The 15,569-nt window shown below is 46.1% G+C and overlaps 1 protein-coding gene across 2 annotated transcripts in view; it reads right to left on the minus strand.

Annotated features, from left to right (window-relative positions):
* The window catches only part of Proser2 (proline and serine rich 2), a 32,491-nt gene extending 27,328 nt beyond the window's left edge, over nucleotides 1-5,163 (minus strand). Inside the window, exon 1 of one of the 2 annotated variants that reach the window (XM_057787536.1) lies at nucleotides 5,059-5,163. The gene's annotated coding sequence lies outside the window, so the exon portion shown is untranslated. Of the gene's footprint in view, nucleotides 1-4,912 lie in introns of both variants that reach the window. The other variant, XM_057787535.1, reaches the window with a different exon arrangement.
* Nucleotides 5,164-15,569: the final 10,406 nt, after the last annotated feature.

The raw sequence follows: 15,569 nt of genomic DNA on the forward strand, positions 1-15,569 counted from the left end.
AGGATAATCTTGAACTTCACGGTGCTTTCTGCTAGCATTCAGACAACTGCTACCCACCCAGCCCCATACGAAAGGAAACTAAGTATCCACTAAAACCCTTTCAGTTCTGTGAAGCTTTTCTGAAAATGCCAACTCACCATTTTAGGAGGCAGCCTAAAAGTAACTCCCACCCCAACTTGTAACCAATATGTACAAAGTCAACTATTTTTAAATATCTTCAGAAAACTGAGTTTGTGAAGGGCAGAATCTTGCGTCTCAAGGTCCACAGAGGCCCTGAGAAGTCAGTGGTCTATCCCAAACTACAGAACAGAAAATCAAGAAACAGGAAAGCTCCAAGTGTGAACCCTAGGGGCACGTGGCTATCTGGTGATGAAGCCTGAGTCAAGTCCATGAATCCCAGAGGAATGTGGCTCTCCTTACGCTTCTTTAACCTGAAGGTTTTAGAAATAAATTTGTAATGTGTACGTATCTGTTTGTCTGGCCGTGGACTACTTCAGGGCCCAGCACATGATTGGTGACAGAGCGGGCTACAAAATCTGCCGAAGAAACAAACGAACACCCTAGAGTTCTGGATAACAAAAGCAGGCAGAGAAGCTTCAATATTTCACAGCACTGGAGAGACAACTGGCCCCTGAGAGAGAGAAACAGTCTCCAAGAGAAAGGAGAAGAAAAACAACCCACAACAGGACAGAGTCGAATTGAAAGAGAACCAAATCCAGAGAATGCACTTGCCCATACGATTTTGGAGATGCAAAAAAAGCTAAAACAAAACAGAACAACAGTTTGCATAGGCAATGAGTGTCTCCCACAAGGGCTCAGGTGTTGGGAGCTTGGCTCCCAGCGGCTGGGGCTGTTTGGGGAGTATCTGTGAACATTTGGAGGTGTGGCCTCGCTAAAGGAAGTAGGTCACCTGGGGTAGGTTCCTGCAGAGTGTGTCCTGGGCCCCCTCCAGTCCCTTCTTTCCCTCTCTGCTCCCAGGTCACTTCCTCCTGATTCTCCCGCCATGATGTTCTGCTCAACCGCACTGGCACCAAATTAACCTTTCCACCTCTGAGCTGTCCTTGTATCTTGGTCACAGCAACGCAAAAGTAACGACTGAGAGAATCAAGTCCTCAGCAGACATTCCTCTAAGGATGCCGGGAAAGATGGCTGAACAGGTGAGAGCGCTCGCAGTGCAAGTCCCATGACCTGAGTTCGCTCCCTGGAACTCACGGCAAAATGAAAGAACTGGTTCCCAAAGTTGCCCTCTGACCTCCACGTGTACACAGTGGCACGAATGCACCTCCCCCACAGACAAATAAATAGATTAAATAAAATAATAAAAAAGATAAAAAGTTTTTAAAAAGCAGCCTTCCCATTTATCCGGAGAGGACACCGTCCAAGAACCTCAACAAACGCAAGGTACAGAGTAGCACACTGAACCCTCCAGAGAATGTTTTCCTGTGTACACATATATTCAGCGATGGAGCTCACAAATAAATTAGGAACAGCAAGAGATCACTAACGATAGAGCAATTAAGACAATAGGCTGAAATGAAAGTCACATGAACATGCCCCTCTCACTTCCAAACTGTTTTCCGCACTGCATTGTGGGAATATCAGGCTCTGGACGGCCCAGAGCGCGTGCATGGCGCAGGAGGAGACCAGAAGACAGTCCAGTTAGAAAAGGACCGGCCAAGCACGAAGACCTGCGTTCAGACACCCAGCACCCATGGAAAAGCTGGGCGCGTGGGCACACATCTATAACCACCGCTAGGAGATTGGGGAGCAGACAACGGGTGGCCCCCTGGAGTGTACTGGCAAACTACCCTAGCTCCAGGCCAGTGAGAGACCCTGTCTCAAGCTGTAAGGAGGAGGAGAGTAATGTGGAGAATGGTTGAGGAAGAGGATGGCACTGACCCCTGCCCTCCCCCTCACGGCACCGCTCACATGTATATACCCCCATCACATGCGCACACGCATGCATGCGCGCACGCGCAAACACACACACACCCTGCAGATCAATGTGGGAATGGCCAACAAGCACAGGAAACAGTTCTCAACACTGTTAGTCATTAGGAAACTGCAGATCAAAACCACAACGAGCTACTACTTCATACCATTGGGATGACCTTAACAAGCAACACATGGCCTACACATACAATGGAACAGTGTGCATTCATAGAAAAGGGATAAAAGACCAATACAATGCTGAATCCTGAACCACAAAGGCCAAATACTTTAAGATTCCATTTGTATGAGAACAGGTAAATTCAGAAGTAGAAAGCGGATTAGTAGCTGCCAGGGGCTAGGGCCATGGAGGAAGGGAGGCTGACTGTTTAATGGGGAAGGGTGATGGAAAAATTCTAGAACCAGACAGGTGTAATGGTTACACGCCACTATTAATACACTTAGTGTCATGCCTTAATAGACTTTAAGATGCTAAATTGCATATAATTATGTACTTTATATTTTACTACAATAAAAAATGATAATTGGATGGGTGAAATGGCTCAGTGGGCAAAGGTGCTTGCTACCAAGGTTGACCACCTGAGTTCTATACCAGAGACTCACATGGTGGAGAAAGAGAACTTATCCTTGTAAGTTGCACACTGTGGTACATGCACATGAATGTGCACACGTGTACACACACACACACAAATAAATGTAATGAACACTTTTTAAAATGAGAACCATTTCAGAATTTGGGAGGCAGAGGTAGGCCAGGAGCTCAAGGCCGCTCATTGTCAGGTAGCAAGTTCAAGACCAGCCCAAGCTAAAGGAGGAGATGAGAATCAAGTTTTCCCAGTGCTAAAGTCTCCAGTAGGATGATGTGCATTCATAAAAAGCTAGCAGACTCTGGTCCAGAAAGGCGAGCCGTTAAGTTGCACAGACCATCAGTACAATTCCAGCTTTTATTAAAGTCTCTCGAATGTCAAGACTGGAAACTCTGAGGAGGCAATGGCATTACTGGCAGAAGAAACTTCACTGTGGCTCTTCACAGACAGGCTGTTATCAGGGTGTCACCATAGAAGAGAAGGAAGTCCCAGCAGGATCAGAGTCATTCAGAAAGGGGACAAAGACAGCCCATCCCCTGTAGGGAACCCGTGAGGAAGCCACATCCTCACCTCCAGAAAGTGCAATGGAAACTAAGACAAAATGCTGTCCTTGACCATCAAAAGCGTTCAAGTTCCCGGATGCTCCTGGGATTCCCCTGGCATCTACTAAATGGCTTGAATGCCATCGGCGTTTATCCCATAACAAGGCAGACCCGATGCCTTTGAACTTTCTGTTCCAGAGGATTCCCTGTGCTTGGCTCTGCTCCGCCCAGGCCTTCCACTGCCCTCCCTTCAGGTTTCAAGGTCCTGTTCTGCCTCTAAGAGTTACCTGAGCTGATCTTCAGATCAACACAAGGTGCCAACTGTAGGCTCCTGAGGTGTCTGAGAACTTTGGAACCAAGGCCAGGTGTCTCGTCAGCCACCGAGGAAGGCAGGATTACCAGATCTGGGTTTAATCAGTTTGGACCATATGGCTCTTATCTAGAAATTCTTGCAGTGCAATGGCGAGGCAGGGCTCAGCACACTGGAGCTGCCCAAACAGACTACAAACACAATGATGAACTAACAAAGAGTCTAACCAGGTCTGCATTAAAGCAGACCAATCCCTCTGCAATAAAGAACTGCCAGGTCAAACAGACTCAGTATTTTCAGAAGCACAAATCTTCTTTATAACTGCCACCTATTCTAGTTTCAAATTTCAGTTTTCTATGAGTGGAGAAAATGTTCTTAAAATGATCAGCATCTAAAATTTTCCAGGAGTTTATTGGAGGCACTGTTAGAAGGAACCTATCCAGTCACTGAAAAAAAGGCTATTACTCGTCTGGGCAAGAAAATACACAAGATTCCATACATACACTGTCAAGCCTGGCAAGAGAGATCTTAGCTGACTTCTACTCTTCCCACCCAACCCCAAGTAAATAGGGCATTTGTTTGTATTTCCACATTGGCTACACCAACGAAAATACCTCCTCCACCTAGAAAAACACTCTGGAACATTCATTCAGGCATGGGATATGAGGGCAAAGTTTCAGCTCACATTGGAGCACCTCACAGAAAATGATTTTTCATAAAAGTCTGTCCTGTGAGCACTTTCCCCAAGTTCACACTTAATACCTGGTTTGGTGTTTGCAGATGGCGCAGGGACAAAGCTTTTTGCTGTTCTTTATTACAACTGGAACCTGAAAGAATCTTCCCATGGCAGGACTTGAAAGTTGTACTCTGTTTAAGGGGAAACACACACACACACTCCTTCATTTTTCTGCTTTGCACCGAACGCACACAAAACAAACACACACACACACACACACCTTCATTTTCTGTTTTGCACCGAATAGGTTCAGGCAAAGAGTTAAAAGTTGCATTTAAGTGGCGAGGGGAGGCGGTTAGCTGCTTAAATTTACAATCTGTAAAACAATGCAGGGAAACTTTCCGTCTTGGAAAAACGCTGCAGTTGGACTGGCTTTTGTTAAGCCGTGTCCCATTAGCCACATACTCTTTCTAATCCTGAAGCCCCAGTTCACCGAGCAGATCTACACATACATCCCCGCGCGATTCAGTTATCTGCGGGAAACTGGCGGGGGAACGGAAACCTTCGAAAAGATTCGCAGAGGACCCCTGTTTAACAGGTGATTCTAGCCATCTCCCGGGTCTCAGCCTCGCAGGGGACACGGTCCTCACGCGCAGTCGGGCGCTGATCCCCTCGCCAGGCTCCGGAGAAAGGCAGTGGGGACCAAAGCCTGGGTGGGAGTCGGGGACCCAACGCAGACAACACGCTACGAGCCACTGAGCGCTCGCTGTCGGGTAAATCCCGAGGTGGGAAGCCACGCGCCGCGACCCCTAAAGTCCCGGGATGAAGGCCACTGGGTGGCACTGACCTCGGCGACGACGGACGCCCCAGCTATGAGCAAAGGACTTCCCCAACTTCAGAGACTTGGACTCAGCGCCCACGGTGATCCGGACAGCTGCTGCCGCGCCCGCGCCCGGCGCCGGGTCTGTCCCAGTTCAGTAGGGCCGAACTCACCGAGCCAGGTCCCCTCCCAGGGCCGCAGGTGTCCACGCCAGCTCCGACCCTCAGTGCTCACGCCGTCCACCCGTCAGCAACTGCGCACGCTCGCCGACAGTCCGGGACGGCCCGCCGCGCGCTCCCCTGGACGCCCGGCACCTCCCCGCCGCGCGCTTCCGGTCGAGCGCGCTCCGCCACCCGGCTGCACGCTCCGCACCTCTGCCGCGCGCTCCTGGCTTCGAGACTCTGGTCCACCAGAGGTGCTCTGCGCGCCCCCGCAATTTTTAAAGGGCAAGAGCCTGAAGCCCCAAGCTTGTGCCTTTGGCCACCTTTCCAAGTCTTTGTCTACTTGTGAAAATGAACTGAGGGTTCGCAATGGGACATCGTTATGCAGATGTGCTTTTGAAGTCCTGAACGAGAGGAAACTTCTCCAGCAACTCCAGGACCGACTTTGAGAGTTTCATTAGTGTTTGTTTTTGAAGTAGTGTTTCACCATGCAGGATGACTTTAAATTTGTGATTCTCCTGCCTCAGCTTCCTGACTTCTGGAATTACAGGCATTTAACAGCAACATCTTGAAGAGATTATTTTCATTTAATAATAACAATGACTGCCATTTATGGAATATTTATACTCTCAGACATGTAACATACATTATTTCATTTAATTCATTTGGGCAATGCTTGCTTTATTTTTCCCTGTTTTTTTGGGGGGGGGGTAAATTTTTGTTTGTTTTTATTTTTTGACAAAGGATCTCACTATGTAGCCTTGGCTGGCCTGGAGCGCGCACAATAGACTAGGCTGGCCTCCAATTCAGAGAACTTTGTCTGCCTGAATGGGATTAAAGGTGTGTGCCACCACGACCAGCGTTATTTCATTTTTAATGAACTTGTAGGAATTGCATAGGTTTGTGAGGTGCTAATGTCCCCATACACATGCACATTGAACAGAGTTATTAGCAGAATAAGCTTAGCTAGAGCGCCTTAAATATTTATCTTTTTTTTTATTCACGAAAAATGTCAAAGCCGGTAGTGGTGGCACACGCCTTTAATCCCAGCACTCGGGAAGCAGAGACAGGCAGATCTCTGTGAGTTCGAGGCCAGCCTGGTCTACAAAGTGAGTTCCAGGACAGGTTCCACAGCTACTGAGAAACCTAGTCTTAAAAAAAAGAAAGAAAGAAAGAAAGAAAGAAAGAAAGAAAGAAAGAAAGAAAGAAAAAAGAAAGAGAAAAGAAAGAAAAATGTCAAAATCTTGTTGTAGTTTTAAAAAAGCAGCATGAGAGAGAGCTAGAGAAAGACACCATGGAGGGTTTTTTTTTTTTAATTGGGGGAAAGGGAAGGGAAAAAGGGGGGAGGGGGAGAAAGGAGACCAGCCTCTGGGGACAGGAGTCAAGTAAAGGAGGGGAGGGGAGGGAGAAGAGGGGAGAGGAGAGTATAGACAGAGAAAAAGAGATGGGAGATGTTTAAATGGGAGCTTAGTGAATGTGCACAGGGGATGCTCTTAGTGGCTACAGCTGAGGTCGTAGCCTCGTAGGACCCCAAGAGCAGGCCAGTACAGATGCCTGAATACTAACCCTCCTTTCAGGACCCCAAGGACAGGCCAATACAGATGCCTGAATTCTAACATTCCTCCTTGGTTTTTTTTTGAGAACTTTGGTACTTCGGTTTATTTATTTTTTAATTCATTTGTGTGTGTCTGAGTTGCTGCACACAAGTGAAGGTCAGAGGGCAACCTTCACTTTCTTTCCAAGGTGTGGGCTAGTACTCAGGGCTCACTGCAAGAACCTCAACTGATGAGCCATCTCCAGGGTCACGTACTTTGATTTCTTATGGTTATTTTACAGAGAGGGGATACTGAGGTAGACAAGACTGAGAAATGCTCTTTGATCCCGCCGTTTATTGCTATGTCTTTTACCGCCAGAAATATTTCTGAATAACTAATAATAGTAGCTAGTTGTGGAAGACTTTTATAAGTGGGTGGAAGTTTATGATACAGGTGAGAAAGCCAAAAGAATGTGTTTATTAATTCTAAGACTTAACATGGGCTTGAACAACAGTCATTGTAGCAATCTGTATTCCCAAAATGTTTGGATACCCATTTCACAGAAAACTTAAGGAAGGAAGTGGCTGGCTGCACAAAACGCCCGGGTTATAGACAGCTGTCAGGGCTGAGTCCGATTCCTCGGCCATTAGGTCATACCTTGCCCCTCCCCAGGGAGACAAGGTCCCTGATTAAAGGGAAGAAGAAGTTTTCTCTAATAACACACTGGCCTCACCTAGCTCCTGCATCTTTAATTAATGTTTACAAAGCACTTCAATCTACCCAACATTCTGGTTAATTAGGCAAGTATTATTACCCCGTCTTTCTAAAGCAAATCCAGAAGAGAATCTAATCCGATCGTCCCCCACCCTTGGTGAATGAAGACCCAAGCGTTCCATTTCTGCTGGGGTTTTCTTTGCTCTCTCACCCTGAAAATTTTGTCTCACACCGTGTTAAGCGTGCGTGTATTGATCATTCATTCACTTTTCTAAAAGGTATATAATACTAAATGCTGTAGGCAAAATGCACTATATAATATAGGTAATTATTGTCTTTAAGAAAACAGGTCAGGTCCGGTGTGGTGGCACACGCCTTTAATCCCAGCACTCAGGTAGCAGAGGCTGGTGGATCTTTGTGAGTTCGAGACCAGCCTGGTCTACAGAGTGAGTCCAGCCCAGCCAGGGCCACATAGTGAGATCATGTCTCAAACAAGCAGGAAAACCGAACCCCCGAATGCGGGCACTTTAATAAGTGCTTCCCAGGACTTCTCACGTATTATTATTCTTTCTAAGCTCTTCTTTGGGGTGTGTCTTCTTAAAGTTCGTGGCGTGTTTCTTTCTTGTAGATGAAGTAAAAGGGAGAAAATGGAAGGATGAGGGAATTAGGAAGAAAAAAGATAAAAGCAGAAAGAAACAGATTGAGGTAGAGAGAAAACAAGAAAGCAGTTGAGACTGTGAAGAAATTTCACCCAAGAGGCAGCTCCAGCTAGGAAACCGCAGTGCTTGTGAGGATTAATCCTGAGTGCCTTTCCAGAAGAGCAGGGACCAGTGTAACCAAGGAGAACGCACTGGCTCCCCCCCCTCCCGCCCCCCCCCCCCCCCCCCCCCCGTTCACGCCTTTCCAGGTGATCAGCGACCAGTGTAACCAAGGAGAACACACTGGCTTCCGCCCCCTGTGCACGTCTTTCCAGATGAGCAGGGACCAGTGTAACCAAGGAGAACGCACTGCCCCCCCACCCTCCCACCCCGTTCATGCCTTTCCAGGTGATCAGGGACGAGTGTAACCAAGGAGAACGCACTGGCTTCTACCCCCTGTGCACCTCCTGTCAAGACAGCTTTGTGCCCTCCAGACACCCACCCACTGGATATATATGGTGAAAAAGACACAAAGTGAGGTTGAGAAAAAAATAGATCCAGTTTAGAAGGAACTTGAAGGATAGTTATTCATAAAAATACTCAATCTCTAGGAAGGAAACCTCTAGAACAGCCGTTCTCAACCTTCTTAATGCTCTGACTCTCCAATACAGTTCCTCATGTTGTGGTGACCCCAACCATAAAATTATTTTCATCACTGTAATTTTGCTACTGTTATGAGTGTAATGTAAATACCTGTGTTTTCTGGTGGTCTTAGGCTACCCCGTAAAAGGGTCCTTTGATTCCCCGAGGGGTTGAGACCCACAGACTGAGAACCACTGTCCTGGAGGTGTTTGTCTATAGTAATCTTACTGCTTTAATTTTTCGAGATAAGGTTTTCACTCTGAGTGCTGGGATGGATGTGTACATGTGCTCTACTCTGTTCCCCTACCCCCATTCTTTTTATTTTATTTTATTGGTGGTCCTGAGGATGGAGCTGTACCTGTAAAAAACAGCCCTAGTCTTTGTCACTGCTTTAAGACTAAAGAAATTTGCTGAGCAAGGTGACAATTGCCTTTAATCCCAGCAACACAGTAACAGGCTATTTTTTATGAATGGATTCTAGCCTGGTCTACATAGTTAGTTCCAGAGCAGCCAGAGTTACATAGTGAGACCCTGTCTCAAAAACAAGCAAACAAAAGCTAAAAGCTAAGGGCTGGAGAAATGGCTCAGTGGTTAAGAGCACTGGTCTGTGTCTGTTGCAGAGGACCCAGGTTTGATTCCCAGCATCTGCATGGTGGCCCAAGGCTGTCTATAACTCCAGAGTTAGGGGAATCCAAGGCCTTCTTCATGCTTTTGCAGGTACCAAGCACCCTTATAACTCTATAAAACTTACTTTGAGCTGGGCGGTGGTGGTACACGGCTTTAATCCCAGCACTCAGGAGGCAGATCTTCGTGAGTTTGAAAAACAAAACAAAACAACAATAAAACTTACTTTGAATTCAATTTTTTTTCTTCACAGGACTGGGATTAAAGGTGTGTGGCTCCCTAGGACTGGGGTTAAAGGTGTGTGTCACCATTGTCTGACCTCTGCTTTGACTCTGCTCTTCAGGCAAGATTTATTTATCAAAATACAAATAATATACCACTACAAAGCCCCAAGAGTTCAGGTGTTTGCTGGAAGGAAGAAAGAAAAGGAGATTGATTCATTTCAAAGTTAACTTCAGGGAAGTTTTCACTGAAAAGAAATAACCAGGGGCTGGACAGACGACTCAGTGGTTGAGAGAGCTTGCTGATCTCGCAGATGGCCAGAGTTCAGTGCCCAGCTCTCAGGTTGGTGGCTCCAGCCACCTGTAACTCCAGCTCAAGGGGATCTGATGTCATCTTCTGGCCTTCACAGGCACCTACACATGTGCACACATACATTCTCCAACAGATGAGAAAATTGTGATCTGGAGATTTGGGGTGATAGATTTTTTTTTTTTTTAAGCTAGAAAAAGATAGATGATTTCACACATCTACCAAATGCACGGTGTTATACTGTATTGCAGGCCAATGTTTTGAAGGGGAAGATGGGAGAAAACAGTAAGTTACATCTAAATTAATTAGTTAGATAGTTAATTAGTACTTGGTTGGTAAGTGCTTACCACTGAGCCACACCCCCAGGTACTCAAAGTTTGCTGATCGGTTGTTTTAGTTTTGGTGTTTTAGAGATGGTGGTTTCTTCACGTGGCCCAGGTTAGCCTTGAACTTTCAATCTTCCTGCTACCAGCGTCTCAAGTGCTGGGACTGTAAGTATGTACCCAACACCCAGCCCTGAAAGAGAAGCAAGACTCCAAAAATCCTTAGTGAAAACCAAAACCCCATAACCCAACAAAATCAAAACAAGTGGTGCTTATGTAAATGTTAGGATTGCTAATTTTTCATGCACAAATCATTTGTGGTTTGTGTCCTAAGTGTTCCTATGAGTCAGGTCACAGAGATGCAAACAGATAGTAAAGAAAGTTCCCTATCTGTGTGAAGCATAGGGTCTAGGAGGAGTCGGGGGTATACAGGCAAGAGGCTCATGGAAAGACCATCAGTTGTTAACTGTATGTTGATGGCAGGAGAATGAACTGCCTGTCCCCCAGAAGAGTCTGGCTACGATTTGACTGAGAATGACTTGTTCGGCTTCTGATCTCGGCTGGTTTGCTATATGAAGAGCTTAAAGTTCTGGTGGGGTTTTGGAAAGGGCTAAGGAAAGCCTGCATGGCAAATGGATGGGTCTAGAAAAGAACATATTGAGTGAGGTAACCCAGACCTAGAAAGACTAATATAACATGTACTCACTTATAAGTGACTTTTAGACATAAAGAAAAATCCACAACCCCAGAGAAACTAGACAACAAAGAGGACCCTAAGAGAGACAAATGGGGATATATGTAGGAAGGTGAAAAAAACAAGATCTCCTGAGTGAACAGGGAGTATGGGGGTCATGGGAGAGGGTATAAGGGAAAAGGGGAAGAAGGGAGGAAAGTAGAGAAAAATATTTAGTTCAATAGAAACAATAAGAATGAAAGAAACAAAGAAGGAAGGGAGGGAGGGAGAGAGGGAGGGAGGGAGAGAGGGAGGGAGGGAGGGAGGGAGGAAGGAAGGAAGGAAGGAAGGAAGGAAGGAAGGAAGGAAGGAAGGAAGGAAGGAAGGAAGGAAGGAAGGAAAAAAAGCCAGCATAGTCTTCGGAAGCTGGGAACAAGGCCGCTGCTGACACAAAGGGGAATTGCTTTTGAGGCAGAGTCTCACCCGCCAGCCCTGACTGCTCTTCAGCTCACTGCTTCGGTGCTAGAATTGTGGATGCATCCAATTCTGCCCTGCCAAAGAGATATCAGGTAGGAAGTTTCCTGGGCAAGATGTCTCTTAACCTCCATTTCCCCACCAGCTTTCCCCCTGAATGCTCTGGGAGCAGACTCTCTTCAGCGTAGTTGAGTGTGGTTGAGCCTGGTCTTAGATGAGCGGCAAGCACCAGAAAGGCCCAGTTTCAGCCTAGGCCTGATGGGCTGTGGACAAACGTGGTTCCAGATTGAGTAGGGGAAGAAGAGTAATTAACATTTCTAGCTTGTGAATTCTAGTTTTGTTTGTTGAAACAGTGTCTGTTAGCCTTGACTGGCCTCAGACTACAAGGGTGTCCCTGGATTTCTCAACCTCCTGACTCCCCGAAACTGAGGCCCGCATTTCAAAGCCCCGTTAGATGCTGTGCTGCAGACCAAACCCAGGGTCTCATGCGTGCTAGGCAAGCGCTCTACCAACTGAGCGACCCACAAGCTTAATGTTAGTCATATTATCTCACTTAAAGTACTCTGTAATTACAGATTTCTGAGTGACAGGGCGGCATTTTCCCATACAACTTACACATGACTCAAGCCATCCACGGCTATCGGATGTGACCTGGAACACAATGACACTAATCTTAATTTCAGAGGTTCTGAGTACACTCTTCTCCATGCATTTCAGAATTGGGACGGTTGCCCAAATAGTGTGGCAATGAGCCCCAAGAATGCCCTGATCTTGCCACACCCAACAACTCTGTTCTCTCCGTGTCCCCAAACCATGATATCAGATTCCCCATGCACTAGGTCTCATTTCTATTTCCAAGTTACAGTTTCGTCAGAAAGGAGGTTAAGGGACCCCTGTTGAGTTCTCTGAGCTATTTAAAATATCGTATTTCATTTTCTAAATTGGCAAATGGATTCAAATAAACAAACTCTTCCTGCAAAGAATCACAACAGGAAAACCACACAGAATTCCCTCACTAAGTAACATTTTCCTGTTATCCTAAAACTAAGTCCTCTGGGCCAAGAACAGGTATTTACCACCCCTTAACATTTGAAATCCAGGAAATCCATCATAGAGGGGGTTGGGATGTAGTAGCTCAGTGGTAGAGGGCTTGCCTAGCATGTGTAAGGTCCTGACTACAACATGCACACTCTTGCACATGCACACGCAAACACACATACACACACACACACACACACACACGTCCCCACTGGCTAACCCTTCAAAGACTGATAGTCAACAAATACAAACTGTCCCCGCCAGCAGCTGCCCCTGCCCGCACTCTCATTTCTGCAGCCTTTGGAGGCTGAGTAGAATTCCCATTGCATATGCAACTGCAGTTTTTCTCGACAGGTGACATTTAGGAGACTTCCATCTTTTCTTTGTGTGAATGAGGACGTATAAACATTGCTATACAGATAACACCTGTGTCCCCTCTTCCCCACTTTCGGTGGCTTTGGTACCCTCCAGGAGTGAAATTGCTGAAGCGTATGGATATCTGACGTGTGACTTTTTGAGGACCTGGCATACCATGCCTGACATAGACACACCTTCTTACATTCTGGCTGGTAATATGTGAGTTTCAGCTTTTTTTTCCTAGTCAGCATCCATTATTCTCCTTAAAAAAAAAAAAAAGTTAGACTGCCTCTTAAGTACAGAACTGAGACTGGTGAAAGCAAAAACTTAGGAACTGTTCATTTGGACAGTCTGAGCACTGATGTGTGGAAATGGGAATTCGTTGGAAATTTGCTGGAGGCAAGATAATGAAGCAATAAAATGATTTCATTTTTATAGCCCTAAATAAACCAGTTACAAAAATAAAGTGCTAAACAGAGAGAATCCACCCCCCTTGGCTTTTTCTTAAAATTCTTAGTCACTTCAATAATGCTTCACAAGAGGACGAGGCAGGCTAAATATATTTATTGCCTTTACCATTTTATTTCCCTCTGATGCCCGGCTTCTATTCTCACCACCATTCAGCTGCAATAATTTTTTTTTTTTTTTAGCTCTCATCTTCATTTTCATGCACTAGACAGTTTGGACCATGCATTCAGTGTGCCCATTTCCCCACAGTTGAATGTGCAGCACAGTGTTCAGACAGCTCTTCTCCAACAAAAGCTCGCATTACCCTGGCCTCCAGTATTGCTCCGTGATGACCTGGAAAGTCTCCATCATGGACATAGTTTGTTTCACTTAAGAGTTGGGCACCTCCTCTGGTTCTGACTGAAAAGCTTGTTTGAAAATTGTGAGCCTGGCAGCACATTCATTAAGCTCATCCATCCATCCACCTCCCTTATTTGGTTGTGGAAGGCGATGCTCTCTCTTTGGAATGCAAGAGATGGGGAGAATTACAGACAAAAACGAACAAACTCAAAATAAACAAACCCAAGTTAGGGCATTTCATGTGAGACAGAGAAACCCACTGGAAGGCTGTCCGTAGCTCTGTGGTGGAACACTTGTCTGGCATATGTGAGACTTTAGGGTGGAGAGAGGGAAGTGTTTTAGAGGTCAGGAATGTAGCTTAATCAGTAGATTGCTTGCCTAGTGTGTGCATAACCTTGGAACCATCCCTGGTAACAAAAGCTTTCAGAGGTGGAAGCAGGAGTTCAAGAGGTTCAAGGTTATCCTAGACTAGGCAGTTTGGGGCCAGTCTGGCACACCTGAGACCCTGTGTCAAACACACACACACACACACACACACACACACACACACACACACACAAAACAAATCCGGTCTTTAGATTCTCACAAGATGAGAAGCATGAGAACGGAGACTCTGAAGAAGGCTCTCTGGAGGAAGAAGGGAAGCACTAGCTAAAGTCGCAATGGAAGTCCATGGCTTCATATAGAGACACGGATCTAAAGAATCCCCAATGTGGGGGAACACCTAAGCTTTAGAACAGTGACGTCTGACGTGGAAACGATGTGGTTATTTCCTCTGGTGCTCAGAAGACTTCCGTCGTCACTAGAAGTAGACCAGGAGGGCAGAGCCAGTCACTTTCAGAACAGCAAGCAGAGGCTAATCCAGAGCTGAAGGTTCCAACAGTGTGGAGAGGATGCAAACTCCCTTGATTGTTAATATGACTGAGAAATGGGAGGGTTTGTTCTAGACTATGGCTAATTAAAGTTATTTGTGCTCCCCCCCCCCCCCCCCCAGTGCTCAGGGATTGAACCTTGGGCCTTGAGCATACTAGGCCAGTGCTCTATCATTGAATTGCATTCCCACTTTGCTGTTTTATTTCGGTATTAAACAAAGCCGTGACAAGAAGTTGGAAAACAAGGAGATACATGGGTTGTATCAATATCAGGTACATAGGCAACATGGATCAGTAGCTTATATGTCCCTTCTTCATACATGTCAGCGTGTCCTGGGACTGGCTTCTGTCCACCACTACTAAATGCTTCCTTTTGAGCTCATAATCTGTCACCTCAGACTTTTGATCTTTTTTTGAAGTTCTTTTTAAAACATGGAACTCCTGGGCTGGAGAGACAGACAGCTCACTAGGTAAAGTATGCGCTATGCAAACGAGGACCCGAGTTTGATTCCCCAGAATCTGCATTAAAAAAAGAAATGGAGAAGCATGGTGGTGCTAACGATCCGAGTGCCCGGGGAGGTGGAGACCGCCAGATTTCTGGGGCATCCTGCAGCCAGCTTAGTCTACCCTTGATAGCTCCAGGGCAATGAGAGTCCCTTTCTCAAACAAAAACAAACCTAAAGTGGGCAGCTCCTGAGGAATGAACTTGAGGTTGACCCTGGGTTTCACCTGTGCACTCCCATAAACATACACACACAAATACATACACAAACAAAAAAATCTAGAGATCTTGTTCTCATATTTCATAAAATAAATGGCATGACACTTATGTCTTTATATCAGTTTACAATATACAAAACTCATTCACACACATCTGATTCTCTCAGTAGCCTTGGAAGACGCTCCCATTTTACAGATGAGGAAATCAAGGCTCCAAAGGGTTTGACGGCTTTCTCAGAGTCATTCATGTAGCAAGCGTCAGGTTGGTCACTGAGGCTACTGCCTTGTTTGACCTTTGCCAGAGCCGCTGTGGTGGTTAATATTCATTGTTAACTTGACTGGATCTAGACTCACCATGGAAACACACCTCTAGGTGTCTATGAGCGTCTTTACAGAAATGTTTCCCGAGTAGGAAAGACAACTCCGAGTGGGCTGCACCATCGCACTGGTGGATCGGGGTCCCAGGCTGGATACAAAGCAGCAGCAGGCTGAGCACCGGCGTTCATCTCTCTGCTTCCTGACTGGATGCCGTTCACATATGTTCCTACCAGCATGGCTTCCTGCTGAGATGGATT

Source organism: Chionomys nivalis, chromosome 13 (assembly GCF_950005125.1).
Source record: "Chionomys nivalis chromosome 13, mChiNiv1.1, whole genome shotgun sequence".
In the NCBI taxonomy this organism is placed as follows: Eukaryota; Metazoa; Chordata; class Mammalia; order Rodentia; family Cricetidae; genus Chionomys; species Chionomys nivalis.